The following is a 23,460-nucleotide window of genomic DNA, read 5'->3' as shown; positions in this document are numbered from 1 at the left end:
AAACCAGGTTTTGAGTGCTGTGCGCTGGGCCACACCTTTGAAAAGGAGGTACTGGTTTATGGGATTTTGTTATTAAATTGGAACAGTTAAAGGGGGGAATTTATTCAGGGTTATACATAGATTACTGTAGCTGTGTGGGGTATTTATCTTTGTAATTTATAAAAATGCTTACTGTGTGTGTTTATAAAAATGTTAACTAAATTCGTAGAATAAAGCTTGTTTTGATTAAAAGTGCTTGAGGCCTCTGTTGAATAACACCTGAAAGGCGGCCCTTGTGCTCATCGGAACCAAAATCAATAAACAATTGTAGGTCAGGTGAACTCCATGATATACTTTGGAGTTTTCTAAACTCTGGCCCATAACACAAGCTGTGATGCAGCCAGATAAGATGTTTTCTATGGTGCTCCTGGAAAGGTTGGTGCACCTGTAATAATTGGTAAAAGGCAATGATAATAATCTTTATAATTATCACAAGTAGGCTTACGTTAACGCTGCAATGAAGTTACTGTGAAAATCCCCTAGTCGCCACACTCTGGCGCCTGTTCGGGTTCACTGAGGGAGAATTCAGAATGTCCAATTCACCTAACAAGTACGTCCTTCGGGACTTGTGGGAGGAAAACGGAGCACCCGGAGGAAACCCACGCAGACAAGGGGAGAACATGCATACTCTGCACAGACGGTGCCCCAAGCGGGAATCGAACCTGGGACGCTGACGCTGTGAAGCAACAACGCTAACCACTGTGTTACCATGCTGCCCATGTGGCAATCGGTGTGGACATGCTGAATTTCCTTAGTTTCCTGAGGAAGTATATGTTTCTTGGTTGTAACGCTGATGTGGGTGGACCAGGACAGAATGCTGGTGATGTGCACACCTCGGAATTTGAAGCTAACCATCTCCACCTCGGCCCCATTAATGCAGAAAGGGGTGTGTACAATGCTTTGCTTCCTGAAGTCAATGACCAGCTCCTTACTCTTGCTGACATTGAGGAAGAGATTGTTGTCATTACACCATGCCACTAGGTTCTCCATCTCCCTCCTGTACTTTGACTCATCGTTGTTTGATATCCGACTCATTACGGTCGTGTCTTCAGCAAACTTGTAGATGGAGCGGGAGCCAAATTTTGCCACAGTCGTGTGTGTATCATGAGTGTAGTAGGGGGCTAAGTGGGGCCTTGTGGGGCCCCGGTATTGAGGACTATCATGAAGGAGGTGTTGTTGTTTATCCTTACTGATTGTGGTCTATGTACCAGGAAGTTGAGGATCCAGTTGCAGAGGGAGGAGCCAAGCCCTAAGTTTTGGAGTTTTGATATGAGCTTGGCTGGGATTATGGTGTTGAAGGCGGAGCTGTAGTCAATCAATAAGAGTCTGATGTAGGAGTGCTTGTTTTCGAGATGATCCAGGGATGAGTATAGGGTCAGGGAGTTGGCATCTGCTGTGGACCGGTTGTGGCGGTGTGCGAATTTCAGTGGATCAAGGAATGCTGGGAGTATGGAGTTGATGTCTCCAACATCTCGAAGCACTTCATAATGATCGATGTCAAGGCACGTTGACTGCTTCTTCTTTGGCACCGGTATGATGGTGGTCTTCTTGAAGCAGGTGGGAACCTCGGAGTAGGGAGAGGTTGAGGATTCCGCAAACACACCTGCCAGTGGGTCAACGCAGGATCTGGGTTCATGACCTGGGTTCTCGTCTGGACCCATCGCTTTACGAGGGTTCACTTTCTAGAAGGCCAATCTGACTTTGGAGGCTGACGGTGGGTATGGGTGTGTCCAAGGCTGCTGTTACAGTTGACAAGTTTGTTGGTTTCCTGCTCAAAACAAGCATCGAATGCATTGAGTTTGTCGGGAAGGGGTGCGCTGTTGCTGAAGATTCTACTCAGCTTTACTTTGTAGCCTGTTATATTGTTTAAGCCCTGCCACAACCGACGAGAGAGTCCACGTCATTAGTCTGTGACTCTAGCTTAGTCTGGTATTGTCTCTTGGAGTCCCTGATGGCTTTGCGGAGGTCGTATCTAGATTTCTGTATAGATCCGGGTTGCCCGAGTTGAACGCCTCAGACCTGGCGCCCTTGATGTTTGTGTCGCAGTGGTCAAGGATGTTAAGGATGTTGGGGTCCCTTTCGGGACAGGAGATGTGTTGGTGGAATTTTGCCAGTACACTCTTGAGGTTGGTCTGGTTAAAGTCCCCGGCCACTATGCACAAGGCCTTCGGGTATTCTGTTTCACTGTTATTTATAGTGGTGTACAATTGATCAAGCGCCTTCTTCTAATCAAAGCCCCCTCCCTCCCGGCTTACTCACTCTTCCAACTTCTTCCATCGGGCAGGAGATACAGAAGTCTGAGAACACGCACAAACAGACTCAAAAACAGCTTATTCCCTGCTGTTACCAGACTCCTAAATGACGCTCTTATGGACTGACCTCATTAACACTACACCCTGTATACTTCATCCGATGCCGGTGCTTATGTATTACATTGCATACCTTGTGTTGCCCTATTATGTATTTTGTTTTATTCCCTTTTCTTCCCATGTACTTAATGATCTGTCGAGCTACTCGCAGATAAATACTTTTCACTGTACCTCGGTACACGTGACAATAAACAAATCCAATCCAATCCACTTCACTTCCGCCTGGGGTGGGATGTAGACCGCCGTGATGATGGCAGAAGTGAACTCCGTGGAAGGCAGTATGGATGGCACTTCACAGTCGGGTATACCAGGTCCAGGCAGCAGTAGTTCGCCAGGGTCGCCACGTCCGAGCACCAGGAGTTGACGAGGAGACAAACCCCTCCACCCACTCCAGGTTCAGTCCTGGATGTGATTAACAGCAGGAAAAACAGCAGAATCTAACCTGACATCACTTGTGAACCCCTTGATGTCTGAGCATGTTGGATGACTGAGTGAATCCCTCCCCACAGTGAGAGCAGGTGAATGGCTTCTTTCCATTGTGAACTCGCTGGTGTCTCCGCAATGTGGATGATGTTCTAAACCTATTTGTACAGTGAGAGCAGCTGAAGTTTCTCCTCAGTGTGAATGCGCTGGTGTTCCATCAGTACCTGAGAGCTTTTTGAAACCCACTCCCACAGTCAGAGCATTTAAAGGGTCTCTCATTGGTGTGAGTGACATTGTGGCTCAGCAAGTGATGACCGAGTGAATCTTTTCCCAGTCGGAGAGGTGAACGGGCTCTGCCCGGTGTGACCTCGCTCGTGTTTCATCAGGTTGGATGAGGTTCTAAAGCTCTTTGCGCAGTGAGAGCAGCTGAACGGTCTCTCCTCAGTGTGAATGCACTGGTGGGACATCAGTAGCTGTGAGCTTTTGAAACCCCTCCTGCAGACAGAGCATTTAAAGGGCCTGCCCTTGGTGTGAGTGACATTGTGGCTACGCAGGCCGGATAATTGAGCAAATCCCTTATCACACACAGTGCAGATGAACGGCCTCTCCCCGGTGTGAAGTCGCTGGTGTACCTGCAGGTTGGAAAACTGAGTGAATCCCATATCACACACAGTGCAGATGAATGGCCTCTCCCCGGTGTGAACTCGTTGGTGTGTCTGCAGGTGGCATAACCGAGTGAATTCCTTCTCACATACAGTGCAGGTGAATGGCCTCTCCCCGGTGTGAACTCTCTGGTGTCTCTGCAGGTAGGATAACTGAATGAATTCCTTTGCACAGTCAGAGCAGGTGAATGGCTTCTCTCCAGTGTGAACTCGTTCGTGTCTCCGCAAGTTACCAATGTCAGTGAATCCCTTTTCACACTGAGAGCAGGTGAAAGGCTTCTCTCCAGTGTGACTGCGTTGATGCCTTTCCAACCTGCATGGGGCTGTAAATTCCTTCCCACACACATGCAGGTGAATGGCCTCTCTCCAATGTGACTGCGTTGATGCCTTTCCAGCCCGTACGGGCCTTTGAATCCCTTCCCACAGTCCTCACATTTCCATGGTTTCTCCATGGTCCGGGTGATCTTGCGTCTCACCACGCTGGACGATCAGTCGAAGTCTCGTCCACACACAGAACACGTATACAGTCTCTCCCTGCTGTGAATGGTATCGTATTTTTTCAGGCTGTGTAACTGGTTAAAGCTCTTTCCACAGTCAGTGCACTGGAACAATCTCACGTGGGTTTGTGTGTGTCTCAGTGCTTTTCCAAACAAACTGATGTTTAAAATCTCTTGAAGCAGACAGAATAGACAAACATTTCTCCTTCTAGATTCAAAGGTCAATGATATTCGATTCCCAGTTCTTGATGTGATATTTAGTTTGAGATATCCACCTCAAACTCCTCTCGTTCTAACTTCCTGCAAAAAGATTTTACAAAAATCATCACTGTCAGTACAGGATAGAAATTCAGAACAGACAATTCTAGTTTCTATCAAACATTGTTAGCTCTCTCTCTTTCCCTCAAATGCTGTAAATCTCAATCCCACACACTCTCCCTCCATTCTCACCCGGCTGTATCTAATATTCATCCTCCCAATTCTCCTGAAGGCACTGAATCAGGCTGATTGACAGATCCATGCTCACTGCTTCTTGTCCTGGACACAGAGGCTGCCAGACAGATATATGTCTCTGTTACTGGATGATAAATGTGTGTAATATAGAGACTGGATTCACTTCCTTCCCCTCCCAATTCTTATGAAGGTGCTGATTGATGCTGATCAACAAATCTAAACTCACGAACAACCTGTACAAGAGTAGAGACTCTCCATTTAAGTATATTTACTGATTAGAGATGGGGTGATTCTGAGGAAGAATTTGATTTAGTCATGGAGTGGACATGATCAGGAACCCACTGGAAGTCGAGATGATCAATAATTCAAAATAAAATATGAAGAAAATAAGCTTTCAGGTGAACAGGGATATCGAGGGGGAATGGGACTGACTGGATTGCTGTACAGAGACTCAGCATTGACTTGAGTTACCAAATGGATTCCGTCAGTGCTGCAATGACTGTATGACTGGAAATATATAATGTAGGTCCAGTACTATATTACACAACTAGAAATAATAATACATGTATTTTGTTACAGAACCATCAATAATATATCTAATACATTCCATATAGCACTAGATATATCTCGGTCCGATATAAATTTTTTAAAAATTAATTTACGGGGTGTGGATGTCGATGATGAGGCCAGCATTTATTGCCCATCCCCAGTTGCCCTTCAGAAGGTGGTGATGATTTGCCTTCTTGAACCTCTGCAGTACTTGAGCTGTAGGTACATCCCATGTGCTGTCAGGGAAGGAGTTCCAGGATGTCGCCCCAGCAACAATGAAGGAAGGGCGATATATTTCCAAGTCTGTCTGGTGAGTGACTTGGAGGTGAACCTCCAGGTAGTGGGGTTCCCAGTTATCTGCTGCTCTTGTCCTTCTAGATAGTAGTGGTCATGGGTTTGGAAGTGCTGTCGGAGGAACCTTGGTGAGTTACTGCAGTGCACATTGTAGATGGTGTACACGGCTGCCACTGTTCGTTGGTGGTTCGGAATGGGGAGCAGTCAAGCAGGCTGCTTTGTTCTGGATGGTGTAGAGCAGCATCTTGAGTGTTGTTGGAGCTGTACTCAACCAGGCAAGTGGTGATTATTCTATTACACGCCTGACTTGTGCCTGGTATATGGTGGACTGGCTTTGGGGGTCAGGAGGTGCATTACTCACTGTAGTCTTTGGCCTGCCCTGGTGGCGACCATATTAATATGGCTAGTCCAGTTCAGTTTCTAATCAATGGTAACCCTCAGGATGTTGGTTGTGGAGGATTCAGCGATGCTAATGCCACTGAAGGAGATGGTCATTGTCTGGCACTTGGTGCAGCACAAATGGAACTTGCCACTTATCAGCCAACATCTGGACACTGTGCAGGACATGCTGCATTTGGACATGGACTGCTTCATTATCTGAGGAGTCACGAATGGTGCTGAACATTGTGCAGTCATCCACAAACCCACTTCTCATCTTATGATGAAAGGGAGGTCATTGATGAAGCAGCTAAAGATGGTTGGGCCTAGGAGTGTGCCCTGAGGAACACCTGGAGCAGAGATGATTGACCTCCAACCACCACAGCCATTTTCCTTTGTGCCAGGTATGACTCCAACCACCGGAGAGTTTTCCCCGATTCCCATTAACTTCAGTTTAGGTGGGGCTCTTTGATGCCATAGTCGGTCAAATGCTGCCTTGATACCAAGGGCAGTCACTCTCACCTCACCTCTGGCATTCAGCTCTTTTGTCCATATTTGAACCAAGGCTGTAATGAGGTCAGGAGCTGAGTGACCCTGGTTGGACCCAAACTGAGCGTCCGTGAGCAGGTTTTGCTGAGTAAGTACCACCTGCTAGCGCTGTTAATGACTCCTCCCATCACTTTGCTGTTGGTGGAGTATTCCGACAGGGAAGTAATTGGTTGGGTTTGATTGTCCTGTTTACTGTTCCCTTTAATGTCAGCCATCTCCTGGGGAAACCAGCCCTTTAAATGTGAACATTAGGAAACAGACCATCATTTTCGCCAGACAAATAAATGTGTCAAGCCGAGGGAGCAAAGGATGTCAATGTCTTTCAGACAGCCAGAGAGAGAGAGAGACCGCCAAGCTCTCCAGAGTCTGCATCCTCCCTGGATTCACTTCCTTTCCCTTCAGTTGCTGCAAGTCACCAATTGAAGGTCAGAATGAGACAATAAATGGAAAGAGGAAGAAAAGAAAGTGTTTTACTCACAGATGTTGCAGACAGGAGTCTGTGTGCAGCTCAAGCTCAAGCTCACCCAGGGTTGGCGGAACAACAGCTTTGCACGGCAGAAACCTCCATGTCCAGCTTCCGCATTGAGACAATGGGTGAGCTCTGATTGGTGGAGGAGCAGAATCTTTCCGGTCCTCCAAACTTCCTATTGGTCAACACCTCAGCAGTAAGGTCAGCGGAAGTGAGCTCTGCTGCACATGCGCAGCGTCACCTTTCCTTAGACATGCGCAGTCCCGGGTTAGAGGAGGGGTGGATCACCGACGGCCGGAACTGTCAGCCGGTTGCCTGGAAACCTTGTCTCGAGGATATGTGGGGGAAGGGGAACAATGGATGGGGGCGGGGCGGGGCTCCCGCGTCTGCGCGCTGGGCAGTGACGTCACCTCGGAGCGGACTTATTGATTTAGTGGACGAGCTCCTTTGTAATGTCACAATGTGGAGGTTGGACAATGAGTTTCAGACTAAAACGTCCTCCTCTGGGCAACATCTGGGAGCAAATCAATGTCTCCCCCTTTCATAAGGTCATAAAATATAGGAGCAGAATTAGGCCATTCAACCCGATGAAAAATCTGTCTAACTCCTCCCTAAATTTACTCCTGTCCCAGCTCCACCGCACTCTGGGGTAGTGAATTCCACAGATTCACAGCCCTTTGGGAGAAGCAGCTTCTCCTCAACTCTTCAGATTTTCCTCCCTCTTTTTTAAAATAATCTTTATTGTCACAAATAGGCTTACATTAACACTGCAATGAAGTTACTCTGAAAAGCCCAACTTCCTTTTCGAGCACACAGGGAGAATTCAGAATGTCCAAATTATCTAACAGCACGTCTTTCGGGGCTTGTGGGAGGAAACTGAAGCACCCGATGGAATCATAGAATTTACAGTGCAGAAGGAGGACATTCAGCCCATCGAATCTGCACCAGCCCCTGGAAAGAGCACCCCAGCCCAGCCCACGCCTCCACCCCATCCCCGTAACCCAATCAACGCACCTAACCTTTTTGGACACTAAGGGGAATTTATCATGGCCAATCTACCTTTTATCATGGCCAATCCACCTAACCTGCACATCTTTGGACTGTGGGAGGAAACTGGAGCACCCGTACAAAACCTACAAAGACACGGGGAGAACATGCAGACTCCACACAGCCAGTGACCCAAGCCGGAATCGAACCTGGGACCCTGGAGATGTGAAGCAACTGTGCTAACCACTGTGCTACCATGCCGGCCATCTTATCCTAAGACTTATCCTTATCCTAAAGTTCTTATCCTAAGAACTTCTTGTTCTGGAATGCCTGAAAGGCGTGCTGTTAGGTGAATTGAACATTCTGAATTCTCCTCCAGTGTACCCTAACAAGCGCCAGAATGATGCGACTTGTAACTTCATTGCCGGGGTTTAAAAAAAAATGTAAAGTACCCAATTCATTTTTTCCAATTAAAGGGTAATTTAGCATGGCCTGCATATCTTTGGGTTGTGGGGGCGAAACCCATGCAAACACGGGGAGAATGTGCAAACTCTGCATGGACAGTGACCCAGATCCAGGATCGAACCTGGTACCTCGGTGCCATGAGGCGGCAGTGCTAACCACTGTGCCGCCATTGCGGTGTTAATGTAAGCCTACTTGTGACAAAAATAAAGATTATTATTATTAAGTGGGAGTAGCCTCTCCAAGGCAGACTTCAGGATGCGCGACAATGCCAAGCAGAAACTAATAGCCAAGTTCCGCACACACGAGTACGGCCTTGACCGGGTCCTTGGATTCATGTTGCATTACATTCACCACCCCGCCCCCCCCCCCCCCCCCACCCCCACCTCCACCACCTGGCCTGGGCTTGCGAAATTCTACCAATTGTCCTGGCTTGAGACAATTCACACCTCTTTAACCTGTGATTATCCCTCTCTCCAGTCACTCCGTCTGGACCTGTAAAGATTAATTACCTGCAAAAACTTGCATTCAAAAGTAACGTCTTGTATCATTGACTTTGTCTATGTATATGTTTCTGGAACCCACCTCTTCATTCACCGGAGGAAGGAGCTGTGCTCCGAAAGCTAGTGATTTGAAACAAACCTGTTGGACTTTAACCTGGTGTTGTAAGACTTCATACTGTGCTCACCCCAGTCCAATGCCGGCATTACCATATTAAAGGGGCAAAGTGGCAGCCCGGTGGCACAGTGGTTAGTGCTGCTGCCTCACGGCGCCGAGGTCCCAGGTTCGATCCAGGCTCTGGGTTACTGTCCGTATGGAGTTTGCACATTCTCCCCGTGTTTGCGTGGGTTTCACCCGCACAACCCAAAGATGTGCAGGGTATGTGAACTGGTAAGGCTAAATTGCCCCTTAATTGGAAACAATAAATTGGGTACTCTAAAATTTAAAAAAAAGTAAAAGGGAAAATCTATTTATTGTTTAAGGGATACATTCCTAATAAAAATAGTGTTTATCCATTATTGCTTCTAGTTTTTTGCAGTAAAAGTTATAAAACCTGAAGTTTTTGCCTTATGACTCTTTAATTTGTTCACTGGGTTTAGAATTTATTTAAAGTTACTAATCTTTTCAGAAATCTTAAACAGTTGATTTAGAGCTACAAGTTTCAACTTCCCATTAAGCCTCAGGCAACTTCTGTCTCTCTATTGCCCATGTCAATGACAGCCCAGTAACAGAGCGGAGGACTGGATATGCCGTCACTCCCTGTAGGAGCTAGAATCAGTAGAAAGAAGAACCATAGTTTCTGGTTGAGCTTTGTGTTATCTGTCTGACCATGATGACCATATATAAATAGCTAACCAGGTAATATGTTGTGATGAGGGTTTAGAAACAAACCCTGGGTAGACCAGTTCATTGAAGCTGTGGGCTTGTCAGCTGTACAGTGAAACCAGGCATCCAACAGCCACAGAGACCTCTAATATTGGACACTGGGTTTAACCCTGTTCTGTATTAAACAGACCTATCTGATACTGGCGGTGAGATAGTTAATCTGACCCTTCATTCAATTCCAAAAGTGAATAACATTGATTCAAGCACAGTGATTACTCTGTTAATCTGTGAACAAAGTTGTGTCAGTTCATGCAGATCTCTGTCTGAACTCGATTTCATTACTTATTTTTGTTACTGACTGGTCTAGTGTCCAATCTAAAAGGACGGTAGCACAGTGGTTAGCACAGTCACTTCACAGCTCCAGGTTCAATTCCCGGCTTGGGTCACTGTCAGTGTGGAGCCTGCATGTTCTCCCCGTGTCTGCGTGGGTTTCCATCGGGTGCTCCAGTTTCCCCCACAGTCCAAAGATGTGCAGGTTAGGTGGATTGGTCGTGATAAATTGCCCTTAGTGTCCAAAAAAGATTAGCTGGGGTTACTGGGTTACGGGGGTAGGGTGGAGGCATGGGCTTAAGTAGGGTCTCCTTCCAAGAGCCAGTGCAGACTCGATGGGCCAAATGGCCTCCTTCTGCACTGTAAATTCCATGATTCCTTCTCTGACACAGCTCAGAATAAGGATGTTTGATTTGTGTTTCCTGTCTGCAAAGCGTCTCTGCTCATCGCCTGGGAAAGGTGATTACAAAGGACATCGTTGTAAGTAAAGGGTAGAAATCCAGAACTGACAATTCTAGTCACCAGAGAACATACTTTTCCCTCTCAAACTATAAATCACTGTTCCCCACACACTCCCTATTGATCATTGATCGAATACATCCTCCTATCACATTACCATGGGCACCTCACCAACAGAGAGACAGGAAGGTGCTGGAGGATGGACTGGAAATGGGGCTCTACCAATCAGGGCATGAGGTTTGGGACAATGTGGGGGGGGGGGGGGGGGGGGGGTGAGGAGGTTATGGTATCGTGACCCACAGGGTTCAGTTCTCATGTCCAAAGCATGGGAACAGGGTACAAAGAGAAACAATTTGGATCCTGAACATTGTGAACATCCTTTTACTCTGGTTGTCTTTGATCCTCAAGTCATTCTGTCTTTATCACCTTGTTTGTTTCATTAATTAATATTTATTATAAAAATGTTGATTTTTCGGACTTTTCATGATTAGATTGATGCACTTGCGGGAAAGTGGGTGAGAGGGGTTGACAGGCTCTTTTTAAAAATAAATTTAGAGTAGCGAATTATGTTTTATCCAATTAAGGGGCAATTTAGCAGAGCCAATCCATCAATCCTGCACATCTTTGGGTTGTGGGGGTGAGACCCACGCAGGCATGGGGAGAATGTGCAAACTCCACACGGTCAGTGACCTGGGGCTGGGATCGAACCCGGGGCCTCAGCGCCATGAGGCAGTGGTGCTAACCACTGCACCACTGTGCCATCCCTGACAGACTCTTTTATCAGAAAGTGAGTCCCTCCAATGTAATTGGCAAAGGAGCCAGAGAGAGAGATGAGATTTTATTTTTGACACATGAAGTGTGTGTTTCTCTAATTTTGGAGATGCACTCATCCAGGTAACTGGAGAGTGACCCATCACACTCCTGACCTCTGGATAATGGATAGGCTTTCAGGAGTTAGGAGGTGAGTGACTCACAACAGGATTCCCAGCCTCTGACCCACTCTTGTAGCCACAGTATTTATATGGCTAGTCCAGTTCAGTTTCTGGTCAATGGTAATCCCCAAGATGTTGATAGTGGGGTAAATGGGGTGGTTAGATTCTCATGAGGGAGGTGGTCATTGCCTGCCATTTGTGTGGCTCAAAGTTACTTGCAGGACTGCAGAGCTCAGATCTGATCCATTGGTTGTTGGATTGTTTAGCTCTGTCTGTTGATTGCTGCTTTTGATGTTTGGCATGCAAATAGTCCGGTTTCATTCTTAATAACACTCCTGCCTCGCAGTGCCAGGAACCCGGATTCAATTCCAGCCTTGGGTGACTGTCTGTATGGAGTTTGCACATTCTCCCCGTGTTTGCATGGGTTTCCTCCATCGCTCTGGAGTCCTCCCACAGTCCAAAGATATACAGGTTAAATGAGGTTATGGGGATATGGCGGGGGAATAGACTGAGGTAGCTGCTCTGGGTACGGTTGGTGCAGACTCGATGGGCTGAATGGTCCCCTTCTGTACTATAGAATTCCATTCTATGGAATAAACATCCTTGCAGATTCTTACAGCTTTGTGGCTGGGCCATTTCAGAGTCAACCACATTGTTGTGGATCTGGAGTCACATGTAGTCCAGACCAGGTAAGGAGGCAGATTTCCTTCCCGAAGGGCATTAGTAAACCAGATGGGTTTTTTCACCAACAATGGAGAAGATCATTAGACTTTTAGTTCGTGTTTTTAATATATGTATTTTATACCAAATACAATCAATTATACAAACAAACAACCAAATACCGTTGGCTTTCAAACAGTTTCTCATTTCCCCCCTTTTCTGGTGGAGTGACACCGGGATCAGTGCTGGTTCCTCAAATATTTACAATCTACATCAATGAGTTAGATGAAGAGATCAAATATATGAAAGTTAAATTGAGCAATGACACCAGGGTAGAGAGGAAAGATGTCAACAGGAGGTGGAGATTCTGCAAATGGATGGGGCCAGGTTCAGTGAGTGGGCAGAAATCTGGCAGATGGAGAATAACGGGAGTAAATGTGACCTTGTTTGTTTTGGCAGGAGGAATGGAAAAGCTGTATATTATTCAAATGGAGCGAGATTGCAGAACTCTGAGGTACAGAGGGATCTGGGTGTCCTGGTACAGGAATCACAAAAGCTTAGTGTGCAGGCACAGCAGGTGATTGGGAAGGGAAATGGAATATGGACATTTATTGCAAAGGGAAAGGATTATAAAAGAGGGGAGTTTCACTGCAGCTGTACAGGGCCTTGGTGAGACCACATCTGGAATACTGTGTACAGATTCAATCTCCGTATTTGGGAATAAAGATATAATTGCTTTCGAATCAGTTCAGAGAAGGTTCACTTGACCCAATCCTGGGATGAGGGGCTGATTGGATGAAGAGGTTGAACAGGTTGGGCCCAATCCCACTGGAGTTTGGAAGAATGGGAGGTGATCTTATTGAAACATGGAATATTCTGAGGGGACTGGACAAGGTGGATACCCAGAAGATGTTTCCTCTTGTGGGGGACAAGGGAACTCAGAGGCAGATTTTAAGAATAAGAGGTTTCCCATTAAAGACAGAGATGATGATTTTTATTTTGTGCCTCAAGAGGGTGATGAGAGTGGAATTCTCTTCCCAGACAGCAGTGGATCATTGGCTCACTGAATCTACTCAGGGCTGAGTTCTACAGATTGTTGACAGACAAGTGAGTCCAGGGTTATGGGGGTGGGAGCAGACAGGAAGGTGGAGCCAAGACCACAGTCAGATCAGCCACGATCTTATTGAATGGTGCAGCAGGCTTGAGGGGCCGAATGGCCTACTCCTGCTCCGAAGTCCAATGTTCCCCTGTTGCTTTGCAAACTTCAAACTACCATCAGGTCACCCTTCAGTCTTCTCTATTCTAGGGAAAAGCCCCAGCTTTTCCTGAGGGTGAAATGCTCTCAGTTCTGCTATTATTCCTGTGAATCTTTGTTACACCTTCTCCAGTGCCTCGATTTCCTTTTTCTGAATGGAAATCATAAATGTTGTCAGTGCTCCCAGTGTAATCTAACCCTGGTTCTAAACAACATAACCCTGCTTTTCAATTCTCTCCCTCCAGAATGGAACCCTATATATGGGCCCCGCATCGCAGGAAAGATGTGAAGTTCTCAGAGAGATTGCAGGGGAGATTTACAAGAATGGCACCAGGGATGAGGGACTTCAGTGAGTTGGAGAGACTATAGAGGCTGAAATTTTCTCTTTAGATCAGAGCCATAAGGACAGAGAAGGAGGCCATTTGGCCCATCGAGTCAATGCCAAATTTCTGTAGAGCCAACCAGTCAGTCCCACTACTCCATTCTCTCCCCCATCCCCACAAAGTGAAATTGAGTGAGGGTCGGAGAGAGTTTTCCTCCCCCTCGAGGTGTGGGCTGTAAGAATCCTCCATAGACTTTGTGATGTAATAAAGTATAAGAAGGGATTCCCCGAGCACAGAGATTTGTTGAGGTTTTACACATTCCACTGACTGGGACCATGGCATCTGGGGCAGAGCAGGGAGCATTTACCTGGAGATGGTGCTTCTACCCAGAGTGTAATGGGAATGCTGCTGCACTTTGATATTACTGCTCAGACATTAACATGTGTCAGCTCTTATTTATACTGACTAACATCTAACCACTGTCACCAATAACGGTTATCACTGTGACTCATTTCAGAGTTTGGGGAAGCGGGTGTTAAGGGTCTATACATACAAATTAGGAGCAGAGGTTGGCCATTCGGCCCCTTGAGTCCACTCCACCTTTCAGTAAGATCAGGGCTGATCTGATTGTTGTCCCAACTCCACTTTCCTTCCTCCATCCTTTCACTCCCTCGTCAATCAAAAATCTATCAAACTCAGCCTTAAAACATATTCACTGCCCCTCCACTCTCTGGGGAAGAGAGATCCACAGACCCATGGCCCTCAGGAGAACAAAATTATCCTCATCAGCCCTTATTGGGCAGCATGGTAGTGGTGGTTAGCACTGTTGCTTCACTGCACCAGGATCCCGGGTTTGATTCCCACTTGGGTCACTGTCTGTGCAGAGTCTGCGCGTTCTCCCCGTGTGTGATGATCCCAGGAATGGTAGGCCTAACATACGATGAACATCTGAGGATCCTGGGATTATATTCATTGGAGTTTAGGAGGTTGAGGGGAGATCTAATAGAATGAATGGCATAGATAGGGTGGACGTGGGGAAGTTGTTTCCATTAGCAGGGAAGATTAGGATCCGGGGGCACAGCCTTAGAATAAAAGGGAGTCACTTTAGAACAGAGATGAGGAGAAATTTCTTCAGCCAGAGAGTGATGGGTCTGTGGAATTCATTGCCACAGAGGGTGGTGGAGGCCGGGACGTTGAGTGTCTTTAAGACAGAAGTTGATAAATTCTTGATTTCTCGAGGAATTAAGGGCTATGGAGAGAGAGCGGGTAAATGGAGTTGAAATCAGCCATGATTGAATGGTGGAGTGGACTCGATGGGCCGAATGGCCTTATTTCCGCTCCTATTTCTTATGGTCTTATGGTGTGTTCCGGTTTCCTCCTGAAAGACGTGCTCGTTAGGTAATTTAGACATTCTGAATTCTCCTTCCATGTACCCGAACAGGCAACTAGGGGAATTTCACAGTAACTTCATTGCAGTGTTAATATAAACCTACTTGTAACACTAATAAAGATTATTTTTATTATTATTTTTAAACCGTGTTCTGTAGTTCCAGTCTCTGCCACAAGGGGAAACATCCTCTCAGCATCTCTCTGTCAATTCCACTCAGGATCTCTCATTCTTCTAAACTGCTGGGGCAGCACGGTGGCACAGTGATTGGCACCGAGGTCCCAGGTTCGATCTCGGCTCTGGGTCACTGTCCGTGTGGAGTTTGCACATTCTCCCCGTGTTTGCGTGGGTTTTGCCCCCACAACCCAAAGATGTGCAGGATAAGTGGATTGGCCGCGCTAAATTGCCCCTTAATTGAAAGAAAAAGATTGGACACTTTAAATTTAAAACAATATTCCATTTGCCTTCCGAATCACTTGCTTTACCTTCAAACTAATGTATTGTAATTCTTAAACCAGGACACACAGATCCCTCTGTCCTCAGAGTTCTACAATCTCACTATTTAAATAATATTCTGTTTTACTTAATCATTGCTGCCAAAGTGGACAAGTTCACATTTTCCCAAGTTAGGCTCTATCCGTCATTTTCTGTCCATTCACTTAATTGATTTGTTGTTCTTTGGGCAGACTCAAGTCCACTTCACAAATTCATTTCCGACATATCTGTGTCGCCATACATTCAATCCTATCATCCAACTCATTAATATAGATTGTAAATAGTTGAGGGCCCAGCACTGATCCTTGTGACACTCCACTTGTCACATCTTACCAACCCAGAAATGACCCACTTATACCCACTCTCTGCTTCCTGTGAGCTAACCAATCCTCTATCCCTGCTGATATGTTACCCCCACACCATGAGCTCCTATTTTGTGTGGTGACCTTTGACGTGGAACCTTGGGAAATATCTTCTGGAAATCTAGATAAATCTAATCTACAGGCTCCCTTTTTCTGACATCCGTTATTACTTTCTCAAAGAACCTTGATAAATTAGTCGATCACAATTGAATCGCTGTACCGATTTTCAAACATTGTGTGTCAAAAGAAAAATAAAATCTCCTCTCCCCTCTGGCGATTTGCCAATTACCTTCAAGAGACTGACTTTCAGTGAAAGAGCCTGCCAACCCCTCTCACCCACATTCCCTAAAGTGAATGAATTTAATCAGAAAAAGACCAGCAAAAATCAAATATTTCAATGAAACAAGTTTATTAATGAAACAGAACATGTTTTTTATTTTTTTTTAAATCATAAAATGACTTGAGGATCAAAGACAACCAGAGTAAGCGAGTAACCAGAGTATTGACAATGTTCTGGACCCAAATGTTTCTCTTTGGTTCCTCTGTCCCATGTTCCCGGTACTTTGGACACAGACACTGAACCCCAGGGATCACAACACCATCAGCGCCGGTCACTCAGCTCTCCCTCGATTTCCCAGTCAGTCCTCCTGCACCTTCTTGTGTCTCTGTTAGTGTCAGACTCATGGTAGTTTCCCAACCAGCACACAGGCCCTGTTATTCCCAGCTGGATTCAGCCCTCAGCTCCATCTCCTGGCTGTCATTGACACAAGCAATGGAGACAGAAAGGTGCCCGAGGCTCAAATGGAAAGTTGAAACTTGTGGATTAGGATCGCTGTGAAGATCAGTAACTTCTAAAAATAAAACAAATTCCCAATCAACAAATTAAAGGATCACGTGACAGAATTTCAAATTTTAAAACTTTTACTGCAACAAACTAGAAGCAACAATTTAAAAATAAACTTAAGAGCACCAAATTTTTCCCCCCCCCCCCAATTAATATACCATAGCCAATCCACCTGCCCTGCACATCTTTTTGGGGTGAGGCCCACGCAGACACGGGGAGAATGTGCAAACTCCACACGGACAGTGAACGGGGTCCAGGATTGAACCCAGGTCCTCAGCGTAATGAGGCAGCAGTGCTAACCATTGCACCAGCGTGCCATCCTAACTAAAAGCAACATTAATTAAACAATATTTTTGTAGGAGATCTACACATTAAAGTATAAAATATAACTTTTCCCTTTTACACAATCTAAAATCCCATTCCACGATTATTCTCTACTCTCCCCCGGAGGTCAAAACTTAATTGTCTCAGAACCAGTCCAAAGTGATGATTCATTCTCGAGGATTTACTTTCGTTCTTTTCTTTTCCCAATCTAGTAGATTTTCACCCCAGAACTGTCTTTCAAAGTGAAAGATTGGCTAGCTACCGGAAAACAGTGAGAAGGCATAAATAGGTGGGCAAAATGTAATGAGTGTAGTGTCACAGGGATCAGTGCTGGAGCCTCAACCTTTTACAATTTATATCAATGACTTATTTGACAGGACAGAAGGTATGGTCACAACGTTTTCTGGTGATACAGACAGAAAGGAAAATGAGGTGGTGTTACACTAATAATAAAGGATGGCATCAGTACATTAGTGAAGGAGGATCTCAGAGATTGGGAATACAAAATTTGGGATCTATTTGGGTGGAGCTAGGAAACAACATGGGGCAGCAAACATTGGCAAGAATTGTTTATACGCCACCAAATAGTAGTGGTCATGTAGGGCATGATCTTAATCAGGAGATTAGAGAAGCTTGTAGCACAGGTAAAACAGGCATCATGGGTAACTTAAATCTGCACATTTGGATTTGATTTGGAGTTGATTTATTGTCATGTGTACCGAGGTACAGTGAAAAGTATTGTTCTGCGTACAGTCCAGACAGATCGTTCCATACATGAAAAAACATAGTATATATATAAATCATAAATACACAATGTAAATACATACACACCGGCAGCGGGTGAAGCATACGGAGTGTAGTGCTACTCAGTAGAGAAGATGTGTGAAGAGAGCAGTTCAGTCCATAAGAGGGTCATTCAGGAGTCTGGTAACAGTGGGGAAGAAGCTGTTTTTGAACCTGTTATTGCGTGTTCTCAGACTTTTGTATCCTGCCTGATGGAAGAAGTTGGAAGAGAGAATAAGGTAAACCTAATGAACCCTGATGCTGTGGAGGACAAGTTTCTGGAGTGTGTTAGCGACGGTTTTCTAGAGCAGTAGGTTGAGGAACTGGAGAACAGATTGGGTTAGATCCAGTGGTATGTCACGAGAAAGGGCTAATTAATAATCTTGGTATAAAATAACCTTCAATGATGAGTGACCACAACATGACAGAATTTTACATTAAGTTTGAAGGTGAGGTATTTCAACCTGAAGCCAGGGTGTTAAATTTGAACAAAGAAAATGATGACGGTGTGAGGGACAAATTGGCTGAGGTATATTGGGGAAAATACATTAAAGGTGTGACAGTACACAGGAAATGGAGAGACTTTATAGAATTATTACAGTTTACATTCCTTCAAGGAACAAAAAAACCCAAATGTCAGTCAACCGTGGCTAACAGAGGAAGTTCAGGATTGGATAAGATTTAAAGAAAGGTTGATAAAGTTACCAGAAATAGTAAACCAGAGGATTGGGAGGATTTTAGAATTCAGCAAAGGAGGACCAAGACACCGATAAAGAAAGGGAGAATAGAATATGAATGTAAACTAGCAAAATCCCTAAATATGGACTGTTAAAGCTTCGATAGGTACGTAAAAAGGAAATGTTTGGCGAAGAAAACGTGGGTCAGTTACAGGGAGAGACAGGAGAATTTATAATGCGGAATAGAGAAATGGCAGAGAATCTAAATGACCTTCGGTCCTGTCAAACAAGTCATTGATGTCTGTTTTCACTGAGGGAGATACACACAATTTCCCAGCTGGAGTACTGTGTGCAGTTTTACTCCCCTTACCTTAGGAAAAATAATGTTGCTAGGGGGAGGACAACTTGTTCCGGGGATGGCAGGACTGTCCTATGAAGAGAGATTCGAAAAACTGGGCCTGTTTTCTCTAGAGTTTCAAAGAATGAGAGGTGATCTTGTTGAAACCTACAAAATATTTACAGGGATAAACAGGTGCAGGTGAGATGTTTCCCCGGGTTGGGGAGTCTGGAACCAAGCGACACAATTTCAAAATAAGGGGGAAGCCAGTGAGGACCGGTCTCGGAGGAGACATTTCTTTACTCACAGGGTTCTGAATCTTTGGAATTCTCTACCCCAGAGGACTGTGGGAGCTCAGTCACTGAGTGTGTTTAAAGCAGAGACTGACAGATTTCTGAATACCAATACACAAAAGGGATATGGGGATAGTGTGGGGGGAAAGGCATTGAAGTGGATGATCAGCCATGATCGTATTGAATGGTGGAGCAGGCTTGATGGGCTGAATGGCCAACTCCTGCTCCTATGTTCCAATGATACAAAGATAGGCAGGAAAGTAAATTGTGAAGATGGATTAAGGAGATTATAAAGTGATAGATAGGTTAAGTAAGCAGGAAAAGATCTGCCAAATGGAGAATAATGTGGGAAAATGTGAAATTGTCCAGAATTTGGCAGAAAGAAAAAAAGCTTATTATCGAAACGGTGAGAATCACAAAAGGCGAGTATACAGGTACAGCAAGTAATTAGGAAAGCGAATAGAATGTTCTTGCTTATTGTGAGGGGAATTGAATACAAGAGTAGGGAGGTTATGCTTCAAATATACAGGACATTGGTGAGACCACATCTGGAGCACGGTGTACAGTATTGCTCTCATTTAAGGAATGATGTAAATGTGTTGGAAGCAGTTCAGAGAAGGTTTACTGGACTCGCACCTGGAATTGGAGGCTGGTCTTATGAGGAATGATTGGACAGGCTGGACTTGTGTCCGATGGAGTTTAGGTGACTTGATTGAACCATATAAGATTCCAAGGGGCCTTGACAGGGTGGATGTGGAAAGGATGTTTCCTCTTGTGGGAGGATCAAGAAATGGAGTCACTTTAAAAGTAACAACTTGCCCATTTAAGGCAGAGAAGAACTTTTGTGATTCTTTGGAACTCTCTTCCTCAAAGGGCAGTGGAAGCAGAGTCTTTGAATATTTTGAAGGCAGAGCTGGATAGATTCTTGATAAGCAAGGGGGTGAAAGGTTATTGGGTTTCGGCGGGAATGTGGAGTTGAAGTGACAATCAGATCAGCCCTGAACTTATTGCATGGTGGAGCAGGCTCGAGGGGCCGAGTGGCCTACTCCTGTTCCTAATTCATATGTTATCACATCCTTTACAATAGATTGCACGGGACAGCTCATGGCGCAGTGGGTAGCACTGGGACAACGGCGCTGACGACCCGGGTTCGAATCCTGGCTCTGAGTAACTGTCCGTGTGGGGTTTGCACATTCTCCCCGTATCTGCGTGGGTTTCGCCCCCACAACCCAAAGATGTGTTGATTAGGTGGATTGACCACACTAAATTGCCCCTTAATTGGAATAGAAAATAATTGGGTACTCTAAATGTTATTAAAAAAATTTAAACGATCGTCAGGTCCAGCAGAAAGAAACACACCTCCATCGCCATTGACTAACTGTCAGAATGAACAAAATGCTGTCCAGGCTGTCATTGGGAACAGTTGTAATAACAGCAGAATCCAATCCCTGTAATCACTTGTGAACTTGTTGGTGTCTCAGCAAGTGTGATGAAACACAAAATCCCTTCCCACATTGAGAGCAGGTGAACGACCTCTCCCCAGTGTGAACTCGCTGATGTGTCTGCAGGCTGGATAACTGAGTGAATCCCTTCTCACACTGAGAGCAAGTGAATGGTCTCTCCCCAGTGTGAACTCGCTGGTGGCTCCGTAAGTGGGATATCTGAGTGAATCCCTTCCCACACTGAGAGCAGGTGAATGGTCTCTCCCCAGTGTGAACTCGCTGGTGTATCCTCAGGCTGGATAACTGAGCATATCCCTTCGCACATTGAGAGCAGGTGAAAGGCCACTCTCCAGTGTGAACTCGCTGGTGATTCTGCAGGCTGGATGAATGTCTGAATCCCTTCCCACACTGAGAGCAGGTGAACGGTTTCTCCCCAGTGTGAACTCGCTGGTGTCTCTGCAGGTTCCCTAAGTGAGTGAATTCCTTCGCACACTGAGAGCAGGTGAACGGCCTCTCGCCAGTATGAACTCGCTGGTGATTCTGCAAGCTAGATAAATGACTGAATCCCTGCCCACACTGAGAGCAGGTGAACGGCCTCTCCCCAGTGTGAACTCGCTGGTGTGTCTGCAGATTGGATAACCGATTGAATCTCTTCCCACACTGAGAGCAAATGAATGGCCTCTCTCCAGTGTGAATGAGTTGGTGTTTCTGCAGGTCAGATAATTGAGTGAAACCATTCCCACATACAGAGCAAGTGAAAGGTCTCTCCCCAGTGTGACTACGTCTATGAATTTCCAGCTCAGATGGCCATCTAAATCCCTTCCCACAGTCCCCACATTTCCATGGTTTCTCCACAGTGAGGGTGTCCTTGTGTATCTCCAGGATGGACAATCAGTTGAAGCCTCAGCCAAACACACAGAACACGGGTATGGTCCCTCCCCGCTGTGAATGGTGCAATGTTTTTTCAGGTAGGAAACTGGTTTCAAGCTCTTTCCACAGTCAGTTCACTGGAACACGCTCACTTGGGTGTGTGTGTCTCGGTGCTTTTCCAGTCATACTGATGTTTCAAATCTTTTGAAGCCGACAGATCGGGCAAACATTTCTCATTCTAGTTTCCAAGGCCAATGATGTTCATGTCCCAAGGAATCAGGTCTCAGATCGAGACGTGTCATTTGAGATTTCTGTTTGTAATTCCTCCTCTTCTAATATCCTGTAAAAACAATTCACAAAAAATTCACTGTCAGTACAGGATAGAAACTCAGAACATATCATTCTAGTTTCTATGGAACATTCTTTTCTCTCTCATTCCCCCAAAGCTGTAAATCTCCATCCCACACACTCTCCCTCCATTCTCACTCTGCTGTATCTAATACTGACCCTCCCAATTCTCCTGAAGGTGCTGATTCAGGCTGATTGACAGATCCATGCTCACTGCTTCCTGCCCTGTACACAGATAATAACAAATTGAAGATGCAGGCAGTCATTTACCCATCAAGCTAGCTCAACCTTTGAATGAGCTCATTGGCCGATCTACCTCAGCAGGATTTTCCAACTCTAACTCCCATATCCCTTAATGACTTCAATAAGTCGAAACCTATCAATCTCGGTCCTGAAAATACTTGATCATTGATGCTCCATAGTCCTCTGGAGTAGAGAATTCCAAAGCTCCACCACATCCTCAAGTAAATAATTCACTCCTCATCTCAGCTTTCTCTCCATTTTACTGCCTGTTCCCCATAACCCTTGGCTCCCTTGTCAATCAGAAATTTGTCCAACTCATCCTTGAATGAATCCGAATATATAATTTTGCTGCAGTACAATATTACAAGACTAGTACTTATAATAAATGTACTTTATTACAGAAACATCACTAATATATCTAATCTATACCAAATAACAACACTAGACATATTTCTGTCTGATATTAATTTACTGGGGAAAGCAGCCCTTTAATTGTGAACATTGGGAAAGAGACCATCCTTTTAGCCAGACAAATAAATGTGTCAAGCTGAGGGAGCAAAGGATGTCAATGTCTTTGAGAGAGAGAGACCTGGGCCAAGCTTTGCAGAGTCTGCACCCTCCCTGGATTCACTTCCTTTCCCTTCAGTTGCTGCAAGTGACCAACTGAAGGTGAGAATGAGAAAAGAAATGGAAAGGGGGAGAAAAGAAAGTGTTTTACTCACAGATGTTGGAGACAGGAGGAAATTTCAGGATATGTGAAGCTCAATGTTCGTCCACACAAAGCCCTCGCCCTGATTGATTGGAGGACCAGGGTCATTCCGGTCCTCCAACTGTTGCACTGGTCAACACCTCAGCAGGAAGGTCGGGAGTGGGCGCTTTCATGCACATGCGCAGCTTAGCCTCTCGCTTCGACATGCGCAGTCCCGGGAGGGGGAGACCACGGAGCAGCTTCTCGCTCTGGCCGGAACCGTTCGCCAGTTGCCTGGAAATCGAGGAGATGAAGGGGGGAGGGGAACAATTGCTGTCCGCGCGCCAGGCCTGCGCACTGGAACCCGGAGACGTCACCGCGGAGCAGACTGATTCCTATTGGCTGATTCAGGCAGGGCATCATTGTGACGTCACAGGCGGAAGTTAGACTTCAGATTAAAACTTCCTCTGGGCAACATCTGGGAGGAAATCAATGTTTCCCTGTTTCCATTTCTTTTCTCATTCTGGGGGGACATTGGTGACTTGTAGCAACTGCATGAAAAGGAACTGAATCAAGTCTGTATTTTGCACACATTTTTAGTCCAGTAACATAAACATATATCTGTCTGGCAGCCTGCATGAAGATTTTCAGTCTGTTTCCAGGACAGGAAGCAGTTAGCAGGGATCTGTCAATCAGCCTGAATCAGCACCTTCAGGAGAATTGGGAGGGTCAATATTAGATACAGCAGAGTGAGAATGGAGGGAGAGTGTGGGGGGTGGAGAATTACAGTTTTAGAAGAATGAATGAGGAAAAATGTTCCATAGAAACTAGATTTGCCTGTTCTGTGTTTGTATCCTGTACTGACAGTAATGTCTTTTTGTCGTCACCCTTTACAGGATATTAGAAGGTGAGGATTTACAGAAAGAAATTTCAAACACAGATTTTCATCAA

The 23,460-nt window shown here is 45.5% G+C and overlaps 1 long non-coding RNA gene across 1 annotated transcript; it reads right to left on the bottom strand.

Annotated features, from left to right (window-relative positions):
• Nucleotides 1-16,110: 16,110 nt before the first annotated feature.
• LOC140420472 (uncharacterized) lies at nt 16,111-22,868 on the bottom strand. The gene is made up of 3 exons (XR_011946394.1): nt 22,544-22,868; nt 20,278-21,570; nt 16,111-16,511 (listed from the first exon to the last, which is right to left on the bottom strand). It is a non-coding gene; the product is annotated as an uncharacterized lncRNA (long non-coding RNA).
• Between the last annotated feature and the right edge of the window lie 592 nt (nt 22,869-23,460).

The sequence above is a fragment of the Scyliorhinus torazame genome, chromosome 5 (assembly GCF_047496885.1).
Source record: "Scyliorhinus torazame isolate Kashiwa2021f chromosome 5, sScyTor2.1, whole genome shotgun sequence".
Classification (NCBI taxonomy): domain Eukaryota; kingdom Metazoa; phylum Chordata; class Chondrichthyes; order Carcharhiniformes; family Scyliorhinidae; genus Scyliorhinus; species Scyliorhinus torazame.
This window is presented reverse-complemented; position numbering and strand designations above follow the sequence as displayed.